The sequence below is a fragment of the Schistocerca gregaria genome, chromosome 2 (genome assembly GCF_023897955.1).
Source record: "Schistocerca gregaria isolate iqSchGreg1 chromosome 2, iqSchGreg1.2, whole genome shotgun sequence".
NCBI lineage: Eukaryota > Metazoa > Arthropoda > Insecta > Orthoptera > Acrididae > Schistocerca > Schistocerca gregaria.
The window spans coordinates 288,211,314-288,236,771 of NC_064921.1; the positions used below are offsets into that span (position 1 = coordinate 288,211,314).

Consider the following 25,458-nt stretch of genomic DNA (forward strand, 5'->3'; position numbering starts at 1 on the left):
AGTCCCTGCACCCCGTCCTTAACTGTGTCCCTCCCACATTCTTCCCAACCCAACCATTTTTGACGTGCCCCTATCTGTCTCCCCCCCCCCCCCTGTGTCCACTCCTCCCTCCCTTCTTTTCTCCCTCATCTCAACGCCCCTGGCAGATCATGTGTTTGCTCATCGTCATCAGTGTGCTACGTCAGTGTTTTATTTGGTGCTGTTCTTGTGTGTGTCCAGAGCTGTGATTTTAATTGTGTGCTGGACTTGTACGTAGTGTTACAGTCAGCGATCGTTAGGTGCTACGCCGTCTTGTGTTCTTTTAAGCGTCCCAGTGTGAGGTTTCTTTGTGTGCAATACTTTTTTAAGGTTTTTACCTCTGTTTTACACTATCCCCCTTTTCCTCTGTTCTATTCCATTATGTTCCCCCTTTTTATATTTATGTACATCATATTTTCTCCTTTGTAATTTTAAATGTCTTCTGTTGTATAATTCATGTCTTTCGGCTGAAGAGCAGCGTATATGCTGCTGCCAGCCCTCCCCAGATGGGGCACTGAAAAACAATAAAGGCAAAAAAAATCTTTGATCGTAATGAAGCGCTGCAAGCTGTCAAGAAGTTAAGTAGTGTCACTGTCAACACAGTCAAACATTCTACAGTGACAGTATCAACAGACTAGTCTCTTATTAAGAGAGGGTCACCATTTTGGGAAATTACTATGTAGACTTGAAGATTACGTATTTAGAATGTTAATCAAGTTGGTTTTATTTAAAAATCCTCATGAGTTTTTAAATACAATACATAACAGAATTACTTTTCAGCATTCCCTCACACAACATTAAAAGTTAATATTCTTCTCCTTGAGACTGACTCTTTTGTGGTAACAGAAGTCTTTTCATCTTATGTGGGATTTGGACTTTCTAATATTTGTCAGTCTTTGGATTGCTACTTTGCTTTGTTGTGATATTCTTCTCGGTTTTTGTGTTTCTTTCTAGCATGAGAAATAGCAAGACACATATATGAAACATATTATAAAAATTTTTTGAATATTTTTTTTACAATAATTTGTCACTGATCGTTCATTGGTTGTGATATCTTTAGCAAAAAAATAGTGCTACTAATTCTAATGGAATTGAATAACTAATAAAAATCAATATTTTCATTATATGCTTTTCGGTCAAATTTTCTTACCACTTCATCATCTTTATTACACATGAAAGTACAGAATCTATATCTGCTTGCATGTTAGGATGGACATATGTAACTTCACAAGCGGGTAATTACTTTCTCGCATCAGCAAATAAAAACATATAAGCCATAGACGAGGAATGACTGATCAACGAAGAACGCTGGCGAGAACCCATGAGTCGTGGGGTTTTCCATCTGACTGATGTGGCCGATACAGTTACAGAAACATATAATTCCTCAGGAGCATATTACTTCTGTCTATGGACATGGAATTCATTATCTATGAGAGGAGCTGTGACTAAAATATATTTATAGTTTATTCCCCAAGTGCCTTTGTAAATCTTGAACGGATTAACTATTCATTACTATCAGTTTCGATTCAAGCAGTACATGGATGCTCACGCCGATGTCAGTAACTAATAGTTGGCAAAGTTCTGAGATGTGTTGGGGTAACAACCTGCTTATGACAGTTCACTGTAAGAGGTAGTAAATCGCGAATTCAGATGACAAATATGCACTGTCTGCAAGAAGTGAGGATGACAGTAAGTGAACACAAGCAGTTTACTGGAACAGAGTAACAGACAGAGAGTTCGATACTTTCATGAAGCGCCTGCACATCCCTGGCAGGCTGTTGCTCCAGTATGTTGTTACCTTAATAAGTGGTGGCCCGGTTCAAACTGTAGTGGCGTAACTTGCCGCTGCCCATCGTCTCTGACAGTTTGGTGTGTGCTCCTCTGAGATACTCACCTCCAAATCTAGCTCCTGAATGACCTTACCGAAGTTAGCGTAAGAATCTCTGACTCCAGTGTCCAAACCAAAATGTGCCTGCTGAATGTCTGATAGTAAATAAATAAAAACGCACTAATGGAGGACTAGCAATATTTTTTGGTGCACCCAAACGTTACTACCAATTACCAGAGTTTCCATCAGTCTGAGCAATGGTGTAATTTTGAAATGTTTTTCTTCCTCTCTCTAGTGGCTCATTAAAACTCTTCCGAGTCGACTCCTTTACTGTCCCTCTCAGTCTTAAAAGTGGAACTCAGGACCAATGTCACAGTTAGTCTAACAACGACGGGCAGTGCTTTTGCTGAGGCTCGTTTTCGCCTCCGTGGAAAACAATAAGGGAAAAAAGATACCTATCCCTCAGCGTCAGCTTGGCAGGCAAACCGTCACACAACAAAGCCGCACTTGGTGGGGTTGTTGGTACGATTTCTAAAGATGTTACCTATGCCCAGCCAGTGCTTTTGCACACTCAGAGAAGCTGACAGTGTTTCTTTGCAATTCTTCACAGCACGAGGCAAATTCATCTCGTTAACCTGAGGTAGCGTTGTATGGCCTGCAGATTAGACTTTGGGAGACAGCGGGGATTGCGATTTTAGCACTACAACTACGTATCTGTGTATTGTCCTATGCCCCGGCACTCTGCAGCATGGCGTTAGCCTAATGACTACCTGGCCATCCACACAAAGCCGTATTCTTCTGCTTACTCTAAGCTAAGGGTTCACCACACAGCTTGTAAAGCACTTCGCCTCCTACATCCCAAGAGAATGATCTCTGTTGTGGCTCTCTTTCTCTCCAGCCTTGTCTCGCTACTGACGGTGCCTTGTCACCCTCTAGACATCGTTATGCAGCATGAAAGAAATTCCGTCTTGACAGAAAAGTGCAAAGTGTTAGGAATGTCACTGCAATGGCTGCCGTTTCACTCATTCCACTTGGAAGTGCGACTGGCCCGTTTGAATGTTATTAAAACACTAATACATCACATTACTGCTGAAATGGGCGATTTGTGGCAGCTGGAACTATTAGCTGACTATCAACAGCATATCTGAAGCTCAAGTAGTGAACCAACTATCCAGTTCTTCGATCTAATAAAGTTGCAGTTTCAGAAGTAGCAGGCGAATTTCGTACTACTCTCCCTATATCAGCCAGACAACTGATAACAGAATAATGAATTTAAAACAACATGCACTTGACACAAGCGATATGTCATTGTCATCGCCAGTCTTGATGTTGATTAGAGAGATAAAATTTCGAATTAAATTTTAATAAAGAAAATTAAGAGATTCGCAAAGGCTTGTACACCTTCCGTCGTGGAAAAGAGAGTAATTCGGCTTTTTGTAGTGTAGATCCAGTCACTCACTGCACTGCTCTGGGTTGACAGTCTGGAGGAAGTTCCGACAAAAGAACAGAATCTCATCTATATTATCCACTTTGTTTAATGACGTCTGAAGTGTTATTAATGAATGAGGAACACTTTTAGAGATTCATACAGAAACTAAAATGTATTTTTCTTCTTTCCTAACTAATGTTTTGTGACTTGACGTTTGCACTTAAAATACATCAACGTTTGAATATTTTACTGTTCTCTTCGAGTAGATCTGATACAGTAATCATTTTTTGTGGCTACTGAGTGTTTATGGCTGGTTACCAAGACTTTCACTAAAATAAGGATGAATATTTTACGGTTATCTCCAAGATTCAGTAGTACTTGATTAACATCTTCCAGAGGCTGTTGTTCTTGTAAATACTGTATTTTCTGCTGGTGCAGTATGTACCAACAATGAGGGTTCAAGACCATTGTTGGAGTAGTGAAATCTCCTTATGTTTAAATGAGGTGCAGTTTAAGTGAATATTCAATGAGTAATGACATGAGGGATCAAAGGTTTTATAAACGCAAAGTGGTATACAACAATGACGCTGCAAGAGGCGGGCTGACTGAAATTACTTTCTACAAGGTGATATGCTGAATGAAGAGAGCTATAGTCAATTAACAAAACACAGAACAACACACGCATATGTTCAGTTAGCAATCACGATTTAAAGATTTCTCCACTGACATAAGATTCTATTGATGCTACGTATGAATAGGCCTATATTGAACAGAATTTATGTTTTTACTTGACTGTAAATCAGTTAAAAAGCACCATTGCACTAAAAATGTCCTTTGTAGTAGATATGGAGATGTAATGTGGCTAAAAATGAGGAGAGGCTTTATGGGTCAGTCATTAATATTCGTACACTGGAGGTATAAATTGAAAAACACCTTCAGTCACAACTTTTTGTGTTTTATTAAGTACACGATGCATTTCGGACCCTGTGGATCCAATATCAGGTGTATGTGTCTTATTACATGCTTTATTCTTTCTCTTGAATGAGGTACACAGCCATGTACCAAAACGATGGAAAAAAGAATGTATGCCCATGCTTAGACGTTAAGAACGCTTTTCTTGGATTATGTGGTAAGTTAACACCGTTGATATTATACATTATTTTGCACATATTTTCCTCTTTCCGCTTTTCCGCTTCCATAACCTAAAATCAAACATTTTGGTGACAGGAATATGCATTTCACCTCATTCAAGAGAAAGAATAAAGTATGTATTAACACCAATTACACCATATGATGGACTCACAGGGTCCGAAATGCACGTGTGCTTAAAAAACAAGAAAATTTGTGACTGAAAGCGCTTTTAATTCATACCTCCAGCGTATTGAATATGGTCACGTCTGAAGCTGCGAAATATGGATAAAATTAAATTAACATTCATGACACGTATTAAACTACAGAATACTAGAAGGAGTACTTATCTGTTTAAGGGCTACTCTCTGTGAGAATAAATTCCTATTGTTATAACCATAAAGATGAATGTACAACAGTACTAAAAGAAGCATTACAAAAGCTTGCAACAATCCACTGGTAGGCCGGCAAGAGCAAACGATCTCACAGGTTGATGTTTGCCATTCTGCGTATCATACATGTGGCCTGCTGCTGAATACTCCAACATGTAGCAATGAAGTACGTCAGAGGTAGTCTAGGCCGTTGGTGGTGAAGTGAAACTGGAAGGTGGACGAGGTTCGCTTAGTACCTGATTAATGGACAGAAAATTGTAGTAATTTGGAATACTGCTAAATTGCTATACACGGTAGCTTGTTTTGAGGCAGGTGATTATCGAATGGGAAGTAACGAGCTGATGGTAACTCGTGACAGCAGACAGCCAACACCTCTGGAACACCCACTAAAGAGGTTACTAGAGATAGGCATTTTCTGGTGGATGCAGCAACATGAACATGATCACATGCTGTCACTACACGAAACAGAACTGAGACGGCCATCTAATGACTCACTTCACATACGTCAATTTTCCGGCGAGCTCCACGAACATGGCTGTAGGAAACGTCTCGGCCACTGCCATTGAATTCACTCATTCTTTTAATGATATTTGTCGCAGCGTACAGACGAAGATAGTGGTCTAAAACTGCTGCACAGAACTGTAGGTAGGTGCCTGGTAAGGCAGTGGGCTTCGTAAAATCTCTTCCGAGGCTGACGTCTTAACACCGATCACAAAGGGCGGTGCAGCAACTTTTTATTTTACGCTTCCTTGGTAGAAAGTAAATAAATGTTGTGCAATGGAATAACTGCCACAGCAGATCACAAGAAGTCATAATTAGTCGTTCTGTTTCTAGATCATAGAAAATCATTCAGTGCTGTAGTTATTTTAAACAGAAAATCCACCATGAGACTTGCAAGACCTACAGTACCCTCAATAAATATTAACATCACTATACTCATTAGTAAGAAGTTTGAGATAAAAATATTAGACATGTTGCCGCTTTTATCCGACAATGTCATAATCTGACTGATAAAGTATTATTCAGCTTCCTAAAGGACCACACTGGTCACTTTGAAGCACTGAACTATAAACAGGCTGGTCTTGTAATCACTGTCACTGTTGTAAAACATGGCACGGAAGTGATGTGTATATTCGAGTCCGTTGTATGGTGGCAGCCCAGTAAAGAGGGTAGACGTGGAGACGTGACAAATGGTTCAAATGGCTCTGAGCACTATGGGACATAACATCTATTGACATCAGTCCCCTGGAACTTAGAACTACTTAAACCTAATTAACCTAAGGACATCACACAACACCCAGTCATCACGGAGACGTGACAGAACGGCTGTAAGGAGCTGTCGTGTTTGGACTGGCCCATGGCTACACTGTCAACGAAGCTGCCCCATTTGTGGTTGTATCAACGTGTATTGACCGACTTGTCTACAAGAAACGGGGTATCACTCGTAGTCATGTAACACGGCGTAAGGACAATGGGCGTAAAAAGATGTAAACCGAGAAGAAACGGAGACGAGTATGAAACTATGACAATAACAATAGATTTTCTCGGAATAATGAAGAAACTTAAATTTCTCAATAAAAGCAAGAATTCTGGTCAAGACAGTATACTAATTAGGTTCCTTTCAGAGTATGCTGATGAAATAGTCCCATACTTAACAATCAAATACAACTGCTCGTTCGACGAAAGATCCTCACCAAAAGCTGGAACGTTCACAGGTCACACCAATATTGAAGAAGGGTAATAGGAGTAATCCACTAAACTACAGGCCCACATCATTAACATCGAAATGCTGCAGAATTTTGAAACATATATTGTGTTCGAACATTAAGAATTACCTCTAAAGGAACGATCTGTCGACACACAGTCATATATTGTGTTCGAACATTATGAATTACCTCGAAAAGAACGGTCTGTCGACACAAAGTCAACACGGAGTTAGAAAACGTCGTTGTTACGAAAAACAGCTAACTGTTTTCTAGCACTAAGTGTTGAGTTCTATCGACAAGGGATTTAAAATTCATTCCAGTATTTCTAGATTACCAGGAGGCTTTAGTCACTATAACTTGCAAGCGGCTTGTAAACAAATTGCGTGCTTATGGATAGCATCTCGGTTAAGTGACTGGACTCGTGATTTCCAGTTTGAGAGGTTACAGATCGTAGTAAATGACGGAAAGTCATCCAGTAAACCAGCAATGATTTATGGCGTCCTCAAGGTAGTGTGATAGACCCTCTGTTGTTCCTTATCTATATAAAGGATTTAGGAGACAATCTGAGCAGCCGTCTTACGTTGTTTGCAGATGATACTGTCGCTTGTCGTCTAGTGAAGTCAACGGAACATGAAAACAAATTGCAGAACGATTTAAAAGAAAGATATCCGGATGCTACGAAAATTGGAAATTGACGCTAAGTAATGAAAAGTGTAAGGTCATCCACATGAGCGCTAAAGGAATACGCAAAACTTTTATTGCAATGTAAATCAATAAAATCTAAAGACCGAAAATTCATCTAAATACCCAGGAATTACAAGGACGAACAACTGAAACTGGCAAGAGCACATAAAAAATGTCGTAGGGAAAAGCGAACCAAAGACTTTGTTTTATTCGCAGATGTCTTAGAAGATTCAGCAGATTTCCTAAAGAGACCGCCCAGATTACGCTTGTCCGTGCTCTTTTGGAGTACTGCTGCACAGTTCGGGAGTCTTACGAGATATGGTTAACGAAGTTCATCGAGAAAGTTCAAAGAAGGGTAGCGCGTTTTGTATTATCCAGAAATAGGAGAGAAAGTGTTTAGGGACATGATATAGGATTTGGTGTGGATATCATTAAAGCAAAGGCTTTCTCGTTGTGGCGGGACATTCTCACGAAATTTCAATCACTACGTTTCTCCTCCGAATGCGAAAACATTTTGTTGACATCGACCTACATAGGGAGAAACGGTCATAGTAATGAAATAAGGAAAATCAGAGCTGTTCGAGAGTGCAATGATAGAGAACTATTGTGAAGGTGGTTCGATGAAACTTCTGCCAGGCGCTTAAGTGTGATTTGCAAAGTATCCAGGTAAATGTATGTGTAGAAGAACTTGAAATGCAGTCAGGTGGATCTAGTAAATCCACGGCTCACAACGGCTCCTAAACCCACATACCTTCAGTGGGAATAACAGAAAACTTAAGAGTAGTTGGTTACAGAAGGGCAGTGTTGTCCAGCGAATCGCGACTTCGCCTCCTTTCAAATGATGCAAAGAGAGTCCAATGACAGCCCAGTGAGACCTTTAACCTACAGTATGCTGAAAGTGTATTTCAGTTTAGAGGTGGTTATATAGTGTTTGGGGGTGGTGTTTTTTGCTCCATGGATTGGGGAAACTGATACATACTATCGCGAACAAGAAACTCGGTTTTTATTTCAGCATTCTCGCTGCCTGAGCGTTACCCTTTCTTCGTAATCTTCAGGATGATTATGCTGTAGACATTCACTTTTTCCAAGGTGACGAAGTCTATGTTCACAAGGCTGTATGCTTTCGTCTCTGGTCTGAGCAATAGTCAAGCATGCTATCGTATCTCGACTGATTTGCTAAATCACGTTATATTATTTCCATAGAAGACACCTCTGATCGTTTAGAAGGTAGGTGGAACGTAGCCGTTAACATCCAGAATTTTTACGGCTCCGTGGTATTTAAAAATTTGAATGGCTGCAGTATGTCACATCTGGAAGTTGTGGACTCTCTTCACCAGTGAAGTAAGACCGTTATCAAAGCAAAAACCGGTGCTATACGGTATAGTTGTACAGCAGCACAGCCCTGTGAATCTTGAGTTGTAACTCAAGTGCTGGAGCCAATATTCCAGACAAAGAAGGAGTCTATCTTCGTCCTGACACCAGCTACAGTGGTGTAGTGTAGTGAGTGTTGGGCAGTGAAGCACTGTATAGTGCGGAGTTGCATAGCAGTGCAATCCATAATTATATAATACATAATCCGTGATCCAGCAATGCACCACAGTGTAGCAGGGCACTAGCTAGAGCCTTCTGGATTCCTGTTGAGCGTATATATTCCTGTGCACCAGATGGACAAACTGAGTACATAGACATCTTTTATGCAGATAATTTATGGTGATTTGTCCCCTTAAACACAATAATTCTTAGTTATACTAACACTTCTGAAACTGTGTTAAAATATAATGTGCTATATTCATACCAATTCTGGTTCAACATATGGTCTATGGTCCATAACAGCCTAAAAGAATATAGTAAACAAATAAATAATTATTCGGCGCTAACGTAATGTTTATAGTTCTTCACAGGCATGGTAAATGGAAAAGGCGTGTTTCTCCACCTCGGCTCTTACATAGAGAAGTGCGAAAAACAGCTTAGAATGTGCTGCATAGTAAAGGGCTTGCTAATTCGAGGCAGGTATGCCTCCGCTGTTGGTGTCACAAGATATCAAATTCCGTTCTACCTTACAGCAACAGATAGGATCCAGTACTGTATTCCGGGAAAAGAAATATTGATAGCACATTAACAGCAGCTAATGCAGTGGCAGTTGTTTCCATTGTTGACCTCACATAATGGTATCCCAGGAAACCAGATATTTAGCGACAAAATGTCGAAATTCTCATTATGAAATTATCAAGTGAAAAAAGAGATACGGTTATTGCGAAATTACAACCGAAAACACAAGTCAAATAAGGAACGTTTAGAAAATGTTGTCCGAATGGATAGTTCGAGTTCCGCTTTTAGTTGCCACAGGAGCAGCGGGATACATGTTGTAAGTACCGCAGCAAATGCCTTTACTTCTTACCATACTTTCATCGGAACGAATATTTAGCCTAGGGACGTTTGCAGACAACGGGGAATATACGGAACTGATGGGACAAGTCGCAGGGGTACTCCTGCAAATGGGCGTTCTATCAAACGTCTGAATCAGGTGATATGATTTTATTTGAATACAGATATTGGCAGAGAAAACGTAGTTCAGGAACCTAGAGCACAAGGGCACCACACATCTGAACAGAAACTATATTAAACGCTATACTATGATGCTGTCTGTCGCAGTTTATTAGTGTAGATCATGCTTACCTACCCATAAGATGCGACAGAAATTTTCTACTCTAATGTACTTGGGCACAATAGTGTGCTGCAGACGACTTCCCGTGCTCTGCCGTAAGGCTAAAAATGCTGAGATACTTCATAGACAAGAAAGAAATAGAATCAGTGTAATGATGGGAGGTAGACATACGAGACCTCAATGGATCTTATTATGATAGTCACTTACTGGGTGATTGCACAGATTTATGAATCCAATCTAGTTTCACGTGCGTCAGCTTTGAATCTGAATCAGATTGGCACTGTGGGGACTTGGATCTCGACCCTTGGTACTATGAATCTGGTAACACAACTACAAAACCAAACACATCAGTTTTGCAACATAGTGAGATATATAAACCACTTTCGGCACACTTTTACTCACCTGCACACTAGCAGCGTTTCGTGTGGCTCTAATTCATTGCCTGGACGAAGTGCGAGATGTAGGAGATACTGCTACGATAACTCGATTCAGATTAGGCAACATTTTTCGTTTTACGCACGATGTTTCCTTGTTCCGGATCGTCCAAGAGATACTCAATGAGACTAAAACCCGGAAGATGTGTTACGCATAACAGGTTCTTAGTCCATAGTATTCCTCGTGCCAATCAGTCTTATTTTCAGCTATGTGAATGGAATAATGCTATCTTAGAATACGTTATTAGTGTCATGACATACATATACTGGCCAGCAGCTCGAAGAGGACATTCTGATGGAGCAAGTATGTATCACCTAGACCGAAGGAATTATTTCCGTGTAATTTAACATTACCGAGCCACTTTTATTTTGCAACACTCGAGGCACATAGATGACCTGAATAAATGATGCGTTCACATTTATATAGATATTTCAGTTCATCTAACTATATAACACGTTGCCCACATTTAACGAACTGCTTTCATTTATCTCAGTTATCACATACGACAGCGAGGCATACTCTTGTGGCTGCCTGCAACGTACTGTCTGGACAAAGATCTTGCGAATATTGTTTCGGACGGCGCGATTGATCACATTGTACGTGTATCTCATTTCGCTAAAAGAGATACAAGCAACAAGTTTTATGAGATACACCACAGGATGTATGACGTGTTTTTATAATGACATGAACATACCCTTGAATCTACAACAAGAATTTCAATTTTCTATTTCTGATCATCTTGCTGCACTGTACTCGTGTAAACTGCTACAGAGATGATCTTGAAGATAATGATAGTATCTTGCAAGATAATGTTCAGGATTAGTTCCAGCTGTTGTCACAATTTTCCAGCTGATGTTATTAGTAAGCAGGTAGGAACCAGATAGCGTCATGGCGTGTCCCGTACATCATCAACGTGGAGCAAGTCTTACTGTCGAGACATGCTGGAGAGTGTCTTGAATTAACCGACTGTTTGTACATCGTTACTGTTGAGCTGAGAAGCTACTGCTTTCTTAAAGTATTGGGACGGCAATAGTATAGGCCAAGTGATTTTGTGGATACCTGTATTATTAAGTGGTCCCTTAACAAATACCTTATGATTACCGGCATTCTCTACTGACCCAAGAGGTTGTATATGTAGGTCACTCTCTGATATTCACACTCACAGAGGCCAACATTCACCAAAACTACGAGTTTCGTATCAGAAATTTCACTAAGAAAATTACTCGCAAAGATGATGGAAAGATACAGAGAGTCAATACTTGAAATAAAACAACGAGTGAATACGTGTAACAGAGTTTATTTCTTACGAAACTTTTCCGGCTTCGCTATTTATAATCTTTAAATAGCCTCATTTTAGTTATTTATTTATAAACGTCCAGCGATTGAAAATTTAATACTGGAAGTGGACATATTTTTCAGGCACCAATACTATTCGTGGAGAGGCGTGATACCCGAGGTAATCTGTGCGCTCGAGGAGGGTAAGTATCTCCAAAACATAATTGCGTAAGTAGTTTGTTGCTAATCAGAAAGCGTTAATTATATTAGATGATACACTTTCTTGAGAAGGAGGGCACATTTATGATTTCTTATTGACTTTGTTACTTCACTAACAAAGATTAAAAATACACTACTGGTCATTAAAATTGCTACACAACCAAAATGACGTGCTACAGACGCGAAATTGAACCGACAGGAAGAAGATGCTGTGATTTGCAAATGATTAGCTTTTCAGAGCATTCACACAAGGATGGCGCCGATGGCGACACCTACAAAGTGCTGACATGACGAAAGTTTCAAACCGATTTCTCACACACAAACAGTAGTTGACTGGCGTTGCATGGTGAAATGCTGTTGTGATGCCTCGTGTAAGGAGGAGGAATGCGTACCATCACGTTTCCGACTCTGATAAAGGTCGGATTGTAGCCTATCGCGATTGCGGTTTACCGTATCGCGACATTGCTGTTCGCGTTGGCCGAGGTCCAATGACTGTTAGCAGAATATGGAATCGGTGGGTTCAGGAGGGTGATACGGAATGCCGTGCTGGATCCCAACGGCCTCGTATCGCTAGCAGTCGAGATGGCAGGCATCTTATCCGCATGGCTGTAACGCATCCTGCACCCACGTCTCGATCCCTGAGTCAACAGATGGGGATGTTTGCAAGACAACAACCTTCTGCACGAACAGTTCGACGACGTTTGCAGCAGCATGGACTATCCAGCTCGGGGACCATGGCTGCGATTACACTTGACGCTGCATCATAGACAGGAGCGCCTGCGATGGTCTACTCAACGATGAACCTGGGAGCACAAATGACAAAACGTAATTTTTTCGGACGAATCCAGGTTCTGTTTACAGCATCATGATGGTCGCATCCGTGTTTGGTGACATGGAGGTGAACGCACATTGGATGCGTGTATTTGTCATCGCCATACTGGCGTATCACCCAGCGTGATGGTATGGGGCGCCATTAGCTACATATCTCGGTCACCTCTTGTTCGCATTGACGGCTCTTTGAACAGTGGACATTACATTTTAGATGTGTTACGACCCGTGGCTTTACCCTTCAGTAGATCCCTACGAAACCCTACATTTCACCAAGATAATGCATGTTGCAGGTCGTAGATCCTGTACGGGCCTTTCTGGATACAGAAAATGTTCGACTGCTGCCCTGGCCAGCACATTCTCCAGATCTCTCACTAATTGAAAACGTCTGGTCAACGGTGCCCGAGCAACTGGCGCGTCACAATACGCCAGTCTCTACTATTGATGAACTGTGGTATCGTGTTGAAGCTGCATGGGCAGCTGTACCTGTACACGCTATCCAATCTCTGTTTGACTCAATGCCCAGGCGTATCAAGGCTGTTATTACGGCCAGAGGTGGTTGTTCTGGGTACTGATTTCTCAGGATCTATGCACCCATATTGCGTGAAAATGTAATCACATGTCAGTTCTAGTATAATATATTTGTCCAATGAATACCCGTATATCATCTGCAATTCGTCTTTGTGTAGCAATTTTAATGGCGAGTAGTGTGTGACCACACCTCATCTTACTCACTTTGCATCCACGAAGCTGTATTTTATTATGCACGTAAAATATATGAATAACTGATGTGGTTGTTTTGTTGAGGGTAAAACGTCTTTTATATTAACATCGTGTCACACGTAAAGGCAACCACTCGAGAAATAATTAATGTAGAACAATGTACAGAAAGAGGAAAGACTTACAAACAGAAAGATAAGAGACCTTCACTCGTGGGATGATAGGACGGTTGGAACTACCTTGATGAATAAGTTCAAAGTTTTGTCTCTGTAACAGCTGAGAAAACGATCAAGACCAATATGAGTCATTATTATCACACTGAGAGAAGAGTCAAAGGGTGAACTGTCGTCTTGTCAGTAAAGTGAGTTCTTTTTTCGGAAATGCGGCATACGGGTGATGTCGGACTCGGTACAATATGCTTAGCTTTCCTGGCATATCACTGACAAATCCACAGACGAATGAACTCGACTTGGTTTCGCCTTACAGGCTGGAAGGAGGTACGCCTACGTTGGTCATTTGTTTTCACCGACTGCGATTTGTAATCAGTCACAGCGAGTGCTTTTCCCAGTGGCCCATGGCCCTGTGCTACATGTGGGAGACTTCTGCGGATGTGAAAACTTTATTTTGTGTAACGTAAAGCAATGTAGTGGCCTACCTGGCTGCTACATCAACAGTTTTTGTCGCGAAAATCGTACGTAGCCTGGTACGTAGCATACTGTCACCTTCTTGTACCTGAAGGAATGTGTCCTGAATGTACTGGAGTGATTTTCTGCTGAGCTCACGCCTTTTGGGCCAAATAGTGTATCTACACTGATGAGCCAAAACTTGATGACCACCTGCTTAATAGGTTGTTCGTTCGTCTTTAGAAAAAAATATGTCACCGATTCTTTTTATTATGGATCCTTCGGCTTGTTGGCATGTTTGTGAAGGCATGTGGCACTAGATGTCTACGGACAGGTCATCTAATGCACGTAAATAACTAACCGTTGACTTCCGTACGCTCTGATGGCGCCCGACAACTCCCCGGATCGGTTCCATAGGTTTTAAACGAGGCACATTTGGTCACCGAGACATCAACGTGAGTTCACTATAATGCTTCTCAAACCACTGTAGCTCGGTTCCAACTCCAAGACACGGACAATTATGCTGCTGAAAGATGACATTGCCGTTGGGAACACATCAAGCATGAAGGGATGCAGGTGGTTAGCAGCCGTCAGCGTGTCTTCGATTAATTTAAAAAATGAAAACTTCGCCAATTAGTTATTTTTTGCTGCTTAGCACAACTCGTTTCGAGAATTTATTCTCATTTTCAAGTGAAACTGTGCATTCGGCCAGTGCTACATGTCCAGTACAAGAGTAGGAGATTGTCAGCTATAGCATAATATCACTCCCACCAGGCTGCAACCGTGGCGCGCTTCACGTTTTCAGCCTCCATTTACCTTGATGACGGCGTTTGTAGAGACGACATCCACCTACGACATAAAAGTTTTCTGGGTATAGTACCGCGTCATAATGTAAAAACTACTGCTGCTGGAGAAAAACCAACGTTTCGGCAATGATTGCAGCGGCCTTCTTCTGGGTCTAATGGTGCGTTCTAGCTAATCAGTGTCCTTTATATTTTGTTGTTAATGTTCACTGCGCGTGCCATTACGTCATAATTTTTAAAAAGGTAGTTATTTTCTTTGGTCACTTAAGGAAGAATGAGAGGGAACTTTATTTTAATAGGTTATTGCGGTCGAGGGAGAACGTGACCTATGTTGTCTGTTAGTTCTTGTGTAATGTACCATGACTGGTGGTCACCGTCGAATGAGAAGTTGGCTGCTGTTTACCAAACGCTGGACGTCGGCCGCGCGGCGGCAGCTACTCGCCGGTGGTGCTCGTGCCTCGTGTTGACAGTGTGGTCTGTTGGGCTCTGATTGCTGGCAGCCAAGATGGGGTAAGCCTGAGTCCATCCTCCCTGTTCATGTTGTTAGGGTGTTTAAGTATTTCGATGGCCTCTCTGATTTTGCGTTTCGTCATAGTTGGCTGCTTGGCCAACACACAGGCTTCGCTGAATTTTATTTCTTTTCTGCAGTCTTGCTGGTGTTCTGCCATTGCGGATTTGTTGTGTTGTCCTAGACGAATATAACGCTCGTGTTCCCGAATGCGCGTTGCTATTGGCCTACCAGTTTCGTCGATGTATACCTCTCCACATTCGCATTCCACCTTGTAAAAGCCTGCAGTGTGTAATGCATCCACTTTGTCCTTAGTGGAGCCTAGCACGTCCTGGATCCTACGACCACTATAGAAGACAGACTGCAACCCAACGCGGCGAAGGTGTTTGCCCATTCGGTCAGTAACGTTTTTCATATTAGGTAAGCGCACTGTTGGCTGCCGTTTGTGTATTTCTTGCTTATCTTTCTTGCTTGTGTTCGTCGACAAGGCAGTGTTTATCGACTTATGGCTGTAACCATTGGCTACAAACGTTGTGCGTAATCTTTTAAGCTCAAGTGTGATGTTTTGAGCACCACTTAGGCGCTGTGCACGGGTTGCCAAAGAACGGATGACAGAGTTCTTCTGCGCTGGGTGGATTGGGCGTGCAGATACTTGTCTGTATGTGTAGGCTTGCGATATACTCTGTGCCCTCCGTTCTCCTGTACACTTCGACGTCTAAAAATGGGATAGCACTATTCTTTTCTACTTCCAGCGTGAACTGTATCTTCCCGTGCATAATGTTCAAATATTAGTGGAACTTATGTAGCTCCGTTTCACCATGAGGCCATATAGCGAACGTTTCGTCCATGTATCCGAACCAGCAGCGTGGGCGTAAAAAACGTTTGTTTTTCTCCAGCAGCATAAGTTTTTACATTATGACGCCGGACTACGTCCAGAAAACTTTTATGTCGACAGACTCTGGCCGCGGAAGCGTACGCAATTATGACATCCACCTAGTTTAGTGAAAATGTGATTTACCCCAAGAGCCGAGACGTTTCCATTGATCGACGGTCGAATACCGATGGTTCCGTGTTCACTGCAATCATAATTGACAGCGAAGTTGGGTCAGCACATGAACATGTAGAAGTGGTCTGCCGCGGATTGCATGTTCAACAATATACGATGAACGGTGTACTCAGAAACACTTGTGTGTGATCCAATATTGTGCTCCCTCGGCAGAGGTGCCACAGATCACCAGCTATCCTACTTTACAGAGCAGACACTCCTCCCAAACCCACGTTCTGCGAACAGTCATTTACATCCATCCACTTAGCGCCTAGGGGTAGTTTCACTGTCCTACCTCTTTCTGTAGATGCTCATGACAGTAGCACGTGACCATTCGATCAGCTTCACTGTTTTCGAGATACTCGTTCACAGGCTTTACGTAATAATAATTTTCCCTTTCTCAAAATCGCTTATCGGAACGGATTTCGCAATTTGCAGCCTATATCTTCGCCCCGTCGGTGTCTGCTCCGCTTACATACTTTTGTTGCCGCGTCACATTCCTGTAGCGCCACCAGGAGTGAGTAGTGTTTATAATGTTTTTACTTGTCAGTGTGCATGTCGTAAATCTGCAAGAGCCAGCCGCACAGTGATTGATTCTCAAGCTTTGTATTCTGTTCCTTTGAGACCATCTTCTAGCAGGGCCACACAAAATTGATTGTAATGCCCGGCAGCGGACGTGGCCAGTATGATAAGTGGATCGCTTCTTTAGACAGTCTCTGACGTCTGTAAACCTTACGCTCTTTGCACAAGAATTTTGAATAGCAGCGCACTTACGTACCGGATGATGATGGGTGAGTGCGGCCAGCTACCTATTCTCATGTGTGAGTCTCCTTTGAACACTATGGCTGAGACACCCATTTGGTTACTGACGGACGATGATCTCGAGGAAGAGAGATGGTTTCTTTTAAATACTTTCGAAGGGAACTTGATATATAAAGACACTCTTTAATTCAATGGCGTATTTGGCCACATTCTTGGTTTTATTTGGCTAAGTTCTTCAAGCGGAGTAAGAAGGCTGACCAAAATGTTTTGCTAATCTGTAATATAGCAACACGATGATGGGCATGAAAGGGGAAAACAAAGCTCCTTCTTGTGGGGTTTTTGCTCCCCATCAGAAGTAGGGAAAGTCAGTGCCTGTAATTCCCGAGTTTTTGACTGAATTTATCCATGAACTTCATACTCTTGCAACTTAATAGAGCGTCTATGTACGTTTTGAAGGAAAGAAAAGCACACTTTACAACTTTGAGACAATTTCGAAAATCGAGTAACACATCTCAGCTTAAATGTTATTACAGTAAAATCATTTTAATTTGAAATGGAATGAAAAATGCTGTATATTTCCTCTTTTAAAATGTATTTAATATCTCATATGCTACTAGAAGCACATTCTTCTCTTTTACAGCCATATGACGCCATCGTTTATAAAACGAATCCAAACCATTTGTAGAGATTTTCTGGGAATTTAAGAGACGGATCTACAAGAAGTCACGGCTGCAAGTTTATTGTTTCAGAAATTGGAAAAACTGGAAAAATTTCAAGAAAATTTCGAAAGTAGTAATTACAGAATTACAACATGATATGTAAGAAGTGCAAGTATATTTACGACACACAGTACTATTTCAGTATACATAAGTGCCTGAACATCAAAGCCACCATGTAGCAGTAATAAATCAAGTTCTAAAATTTCGGGCCTAGTATCAACAAATACATCAATCACCATCAAAAGGATTCAATTGTGTAAAACGCATAATTAACAAGGAAAGTTGTAATTTTGTTGGGCCACCAGATAGTAATTGATAAAAGGTCCCATTATGCCACCTAGACCTACATCATTGTCCAGCTACAGTGCCTCCATCAGCAGTTCATCGCTCAGCGGTGCCCTCCAGCGTGGCTGTTCAAGAAGTCAAGGCAGCGGTGGTGGCTGCCGGCCCAGTGGCGCCCACCGCCAGTGTTCATCGAGCCATACTGCCCGCTGGAAGCAGTCATCATAAGTTCGTAATTGGCTAGGGAAGAAAGGTAAGACACATATTTTTAGGTTGCTGTTTATCCTGGTAACTCTGACAGAAAATAATGAATCCACTAATCAAGGATCAGAGGTACATTGATGTTAATATACTGCTGAGTAAACTGAATCTATTTCAACAAGCTAGTTTTAATTTTCGTCACCTCACTGTCATTTCTGGAAGGTATACTTTCTACCACACGCACACCCACAACCACCCAACCGCCCACCCATATATATGTTTACATAAAAATATTTACTTTTTCCTGTTGTGGAAAGAGTTTAATCATTGTGTAGCAGATATAGCAACTACTAGATATTAGCAGAGACATGTACACTGCAAGATCAAAAGTATCCGGACACCCCCAGAAACATACGTTTTTCATATTAGGTGCATTGTGCTGCCACCTACTGCTAGGTACTCCGTATCAGTAGTCATTAGACATCGTGAGAGAGCAGAATGCTGCACTCCGCTGACCTCACCGGCTTCGAACGTGGTCAGGTGACTGGGTGTCACTTGTGCCATACGTCTGTACACAAGACTTCCACACTCCTAAACATCCCTAGGTCCACTGTTTCCGATGTGATAGTGAAGTTGAAATGTGAAGGGACACGTGCAGCAGAAAAGCGCTCAGGCCGACCTCAGTGAGTGACAGAGACCGCCGACAGTTGATGAGGTCGTAATGCGTAATAGGCAGACATTTATCCAGACCATCACACAGGAATTCCAAACTGCATCCGGATCCACTTCAAGTACTATGACAGTTAGGCGGGAGATGAGAAAACTTCGATTTCATGGTCGAGCGGCTGCTCAGAAGCCACACATCACGGCGGTAAATGTCAAACGACTGCTCGCTTGGTGTGAAGAGCCTTAAACAAGTTGACAATTCAACAGTGGATAACGTTGTGTGGAATTACGAATCACGGTAAATGATATGGCGATCCGATGGCAGGGTGTGGGTGTGGCTAATGGTCAGAGAAAGGCATCTGCGAGCGTGTGTAGTGCCAACAGAAAAATTCGGAGACGCTGATGTTATGGTGTGGTCGTGTTTTTCAAGGAGGGGGCTTGCACACCTTGTTGTTTTGCGTGACACTATCACAACACAGGCCTACATTGATTTTTAAGCAACTTCTTGCTTCCCAGTATTAAAGAGCAATTCGGGGATGGTGACTGCATCTTTCAACAGGACCGAGCAACTCTTCATAAGGCACGGCCTTTGCCGGAGTGGTTACATGACAATAACATTCGTGTGATAGACTGGCCTGCACAGAGTCCTGATCCGAATCCTATAGAACACCTCAGGGATGTTTTGGAACGCCCACTTCGTACCAGCTCACCGACCGAAATCTGAACCTCTCCTCAGCGCAGCACTCCTTGAAGAATAGGCTGCCATTTCCCAAGAAGCCTTCCACCTCCTGATTGAACGTATGCCTGCGTGAGTGGAAGCTGTAATCAGGGCCAAGAGGTGGTCAACACCATATTGAATAATAGTATTTCCGATGGAGGGTGCCAAGAACTTGTAAGTCATTTTCAGCCAGGTGTCAGGATTCTTTTGATCACATGGTGTACTTATAGTTTTCGTGGTTGTCACGTAGATAATAATGAGTACGTACGGTTTCATCTTTAATAGGAATCACTATTTACTCCAAACTGAAGTAGATGTACTACGAAAAGCACATATTTTTAACACAAACTTTGTTAACGTGTTGTGACGTCCGCTGGATCTTTGCCTGTTTTCTACAATATGAGACGTTCATATTTTACTGATGACAGAGCGCCGACTGCTCCATCACGGGCACCGCTATGTCTTCTGTTCTTACACCTTTCCTCTTACAGTTTCTGGTAATGTTCTGAAAGAGATTAAAGCTCATTTTACATAATCCACAGCGTTGGCAGTCTTGGCTCCTGTCGGTAATGTTTGGCCCGAACCAGCAATCTCGTAGATGTGAGCTCACCAACGTGTCTGGGCCGGAAGTCTCCTCTTGAGGGATATACAGTGCTCACAAGTGCAGCCTGTTGTCATTCCTCGCCCAAACTACTTCGCTCTAGTACATTAAAAAAGGCATAATTTTCCGCTACGAAACATGTTACCCATCAGCCTCACTGCCAAGCTATATGTACAACACAGAGCTTCTTGGTGATACAATCTTATGCAACGTTGTGAAGAGTTCGATAAGATGGAACGGCAGATCAGATTTCCTGCTTCTCTCTGGTGGCTCCCTGTAAAGTTCGATTGTTTTCACTTTAATAAGAGGGACTCTTCGTCTAACGCAAAAAGTCCTTAATCGATCATGGTGGTAATAAGTCGACTTGATAGCGTGCACGTGAAGAGAACACTGTAATACTTGACAGTACGGACTTCTGTTTTGAGAATAGACGTCTATCAGAATCAATTCTGTAGGCTTATAAGCGTTAGTGATATGACGTTCATTATCCTAGTAATCTGTTGAGCTTTTATTATTTTGGCAACGGTCACCTACTCATTTTTTTTATCGCGTCTAAACTGAAAATATACCGATCCAATATTAGAAAAAAACAAGAACTATACAAAAGGAAGAAGAAATTTTCTAAGAAAGGTGTTGCAGTTCACTCGTAGGGTATCTGTTTCTTGAACTTAAGTCGAATACATGTCTTCAGATCAATCATAGTGTGTGTGTTTCCAAACTGAAGAAGAATAGATATTTGCAGTTCGTGATTCACTTTACTGCTGGTACAGGAAGCAAGACTAGATGAAGAGAGAACCATCGATCTTCACTCTGCTGTTCCTTTCGTTCTGAATCCTGACACACTGCATTGTTTCAGCTTCAAGACCATAAAAATTTTACTTTATTGTGGTTTTATTTTGTCAGGATGTTTGCTGTTTTTCCTGATAATTAACCGCAAGATTCAAGACCACAAAAATTTTTCGTTATTGTGGTTCCACTTTGTCAGGGTGTTTACTGTTATTCCTGACACTGAAGTTATTTAACATATTTTTATAAATGGCGCCAGTAGCGCGATATTTGCAAATTTGCGAAAGTGTTGGCGTATTTAGAATGTGTTTGACCATCTGATTCATTTCCCAAACACAAATATGAAATAAAGCCATTCTGTTTGGGGTTCCGTAAAACCAGCGAGAGTTGTGTCGGTGGTTATAGCGGCTCATTTCATGATGTTAAGAGTCAAAGATTAGGATTGTATCCAGATCAAAGTTAGTTCCAGTGCCTCACTGTGTATGACCAACTACTCCTGTTTCTATTTGGCACAGTTCGCGTGCACTATGACAGTTAAAACAATGCTCTACGATGTCAGTGCATTTCACACGTGGCATGAGCTTAATCGAATTTAGCCTCTGGTTTAGTGTGACTGACTGTCGTATGTGACATGGCCTCTTTTTTCGCTACAGGTGTGCAACTCTCATGTGCGGCCATATAATAATAATAATAATAGTTACGCATAGAAATTTTAGACTTTGCCACTTTTTTCCTTTCACTGAACACTTCGAGTTTATAATTGGTGGCGGGATTATCTTCCTTAGGTAGATGGTGGATATATTTAATAGGAATAATTGCTAGAATTCTTTCATACTTGCATAGCGTCGATGGTCTTCATATACGTTTTTGGAAATTAGTTGTCACTCCAGTACATACTTTGCACGGCTTGCTAACCATTTTGTCGTTATTTGCCATACTTGTTTGACTGAACCTCTGGATTGAATATAGTTAGTAAAGTATTAATCGACAGCCAGTCGCGATGTAGAATTTGCTAAGAGGTTTAAAATGGTTTCTACGGACATGCATAACTTCTCGACATGGGTAATCACTTTTATTTGAAGTGGGTGTTTGCAGTATGGTTCTGGTGAAGCTTCAATGCAGTGATATTCGAGATGAATGATTTCCATATGCGAATGTGTAGTAGAGGACGGATGCTGAGACACATTGTATATCACTAGTTACTTCACCCATCACCGATTTTAATCATGTCGTGCTATGCAACTATCGAAGTTTGAGAACTTCATGGGGCGCAAGTATTCCACCACATGCTACTGCTCTTTTTGCTTTCAAGGAACTCGATATAGCCATCTAGAAATGGAGTCCGAATTTTATCGTCGGTTGAGGTGATGTTGACGTCTTGTGTTTTTATCCCTCAAATTATTACCGTCAGTTTCATATGATTTTATGACGGCTATTTCCTCTTTGACTGTGCAACGTAATGCATTTCTATGTTTGATTACATTTGTAATGAAGAGTAAATTTTTATGCATCCTTTATCCCTTTTCTTTATTTTATGTTAAAGTGTAAATGAAACCTAATATTTTCTGTAAATACGTTCCAGTTTTTTTTTTGTGTGTGTGTGTAACATCAACGTAAACCATTTATACGTTAAGAAACGCTTTTTCCCAGCTGTAAAAGAGGCATCTGCGAAAATCTTACTAGCACAATTGTTATAAATGAAAAGAAAAAGGTTTTGCATTTAATGTTTGTTGCTCTTGAGCCCTCAAGGGTGACTGCATGAACTATAGATTGAAATAATCAAGAATATATCGATCGATGCTGGTCTGAAACGATGTTCCTCGGTTTATGTTTTCTTGATTCGTTTTTACTGTTCGGCTATGCTACTCACTAGGGGTCAAACAAACACGTTTGAAGCAATTACCTTTGATAACAACGAAATTTCGAAAATTAAATGAGCAGACGGGATTGCGAGGTGTAAGTAATTAATGTTCGCAATTCACTGTACTTTCGATTTAAACCATCTCTTATCTGCACTGAATCAACATGAAGATAGTAGAAGAACTTTAAAATAAAAGAAAATCGGAGTAGCGTTCCACATTCATCGACTATAAAGTCCGGAAAGATCTCAGTAATAGTTCAAAATTCATTAGCGTATTTTTGTATGTTTTAAAGTTATACATTGGCCATACGCTTAAAACCAAAACCTCAAACTGCTCACAAATAAACGCGACAACCTTGTAGCGTCTTACCGCGAATTTTTCTGAGTTCACACGCAGTTTAATCTGACGAAGTATTCTTAAATATTCGTTGCCAACAAAAAAACACAAGCCCCCGATTCCATACTTACAGTTTTCCGGACAGTGCCGAAAGGTGACCCAATCGCCGCTCATACTCACATGTTCATTGCCCCGACTCTGGAAAATTAATGACCGATCACGCAAGGACCAAATGAGCACGAGGAGACGTCCGGCGACTATTTAAACACTCGCACTAATGTTAGTCAATTTCTCATCAATTCCTTTCACAATAAATGCTTAAAGCTACTTACTTTATTCTATAAATGTGTATGGCGCATCACGTAAACGTAAATTGATTCAGATTTTCATTGTTGCCCTTTATTATTTGCTTAGTCTACTAGCTTGTCAAACATTTAGCCTTGTGTGCACCTAATCGCTATCTTAAGCTGCTTTGTTGTGGCTAAATAAAAACAAATAAAACTAACTGCGTTTACATAATTTGACATGCTTCCACTACATTAATTATATTATTAATCATTTTGCTGAAACTGCACATTTTTTAGTAAATGTAATGAATATTCCAGCACGTAGTTTTAAAAAAATGTGTTTCATAAAATGTAATGGCAACACTGTGGTAATTCAAACAAGAATTATTGGCAGATGTTCACCGTATTATATGCCCTCAATATAATCGCCCTTCATTTCGATCACCTTCCCCCTCAGAGATGGAAGACGTCGTAACCGCCAGTGCGTCCATCTCTGTGAATGTCTCTCAAGGACCACCCTATGGCACATATGACGTTCTTGCGTTGTAGCGCATGCCACGAAGAGTTACCTTCGTTTTGGCGAACAGGTCAAAACTCCATGGACTGATAATTGGTGAATACAGTTGATGTTCCAGTATCTCCCACCCCCACGTACACTGGAGTTCCTGCAAGGGTTTTGCCATGTAACGTAGTGCACTGTCATGAAAGATGATGGGATGCAGTGCATAGTTGATTCGCGTACAGCAGGGAGGCAAGGAGCTCTGTTGTCATGTTGTCCTTGAGGGGACGTCCGAAATGGGCCGATCTTGAATGACAATCCAGGCATCTCGAAACACTTTCACTCACCTCGCTACCATGCAACATGGTAATACAGCGTCACCATCTGCCTCACACAGCCACTGAAAACATCGTTGTGTACTCTAACTACGTGCCATAAATAATTCTTGCGTGTAGTTCATGCTTCCTAAACAAACTGTATTAGGATGTCTGAGCTGGCCTTCCACTCTTTCAGACCGTACATACTGCAACTTTCTCAAATACAGGCTCATTGCACTGCTTCAAGTACCTTATGCTATCAGCTGTAGACAGTGTGAGTGCCACTGGATGCACATCCTTCATGTTATGGCAGCGTTGCAACAATTTTTTATCGAAGCCTATTACATACCGTTTACAAAAAGTCTACCATTATGTTCTGACAGAATTACATGACCTCTATCCAAGGACTCTTAGTTTACTAAAATCGGACTAGGCGTTGCTGAGACATTAGTTTTCGAAGTTCATTCGAACAATAAAAACTTGGAGATCCAATAACTCCAAAACAACCGGAGCGCCGACTCGCTGGCCGACGTGTATGACTGTGTTACCAACGGTGACAGACGCTACCTGCTAACAGTGATAGAGTGTGGGCTGGCAGGTATCGGTCGGTGCTACCAGGTATCGGTTCGCCATTGAACCGACGCATCCGGACTACACACCCGACCACTATAAAATCGGTCACACACAGGCGAAAGGGTCGTGGAATACCTGCTCATCAGGAGGGGCGGGTGGAGGGGTGGGTTGTGGGGGTGTTGGCAGATTAATCGGCCAGTGTATTGTCGCCTTGAGCCATCAAACACTTGCGCACAAAGTCAGGCCTACAAGTACCTCTCCCGTCACTATACCACCCACGTTCACAGACGCGTTTGCTCTTTGCAGTTTTTGGTGTAGAGCTACATAAGAGTTTACCCTCATAACAGGAAAGCGACAAATGAAAAGAGTTGGCTGGTGATGGGAATTGGTCACATAATGACGTGTCGTTAATCGATGGAAAAATGGTAATTCCGTTGAAGGAGTGGCCGTTTTTTTTGGTGTCGAACAGGTATAGAACAGGTAATTGCAACAGTGAACTGGAAAGAGAAATCTGGGTTCACGGAAAAGAGCAGAATGGAGAAG

General features: G+C 41.6%; 1 long non-coding RNA gene across 1 annotated transcript; it reads left to right on the forward strand.

Annotated features, from left to right (window-relative positions):
• The first annotated feature begins 9,385 nt into the window (after positions 1–9,385).
• LOC126336887 (uncharacterized) lies at positions 9,386–17,963 on the forward strand. Its single transcript, XR_007565019.1, has 3 exons — positions 9,386–9,550; positions 11,705–11,763; positions 17,709–17,963. It is a non-coding gene; the product is annotated as an uncharacterized LOC126336887 (long non-coding RNA).
• Positions 17,964–25,458: the final 7,495 nt, after the last annotated feature.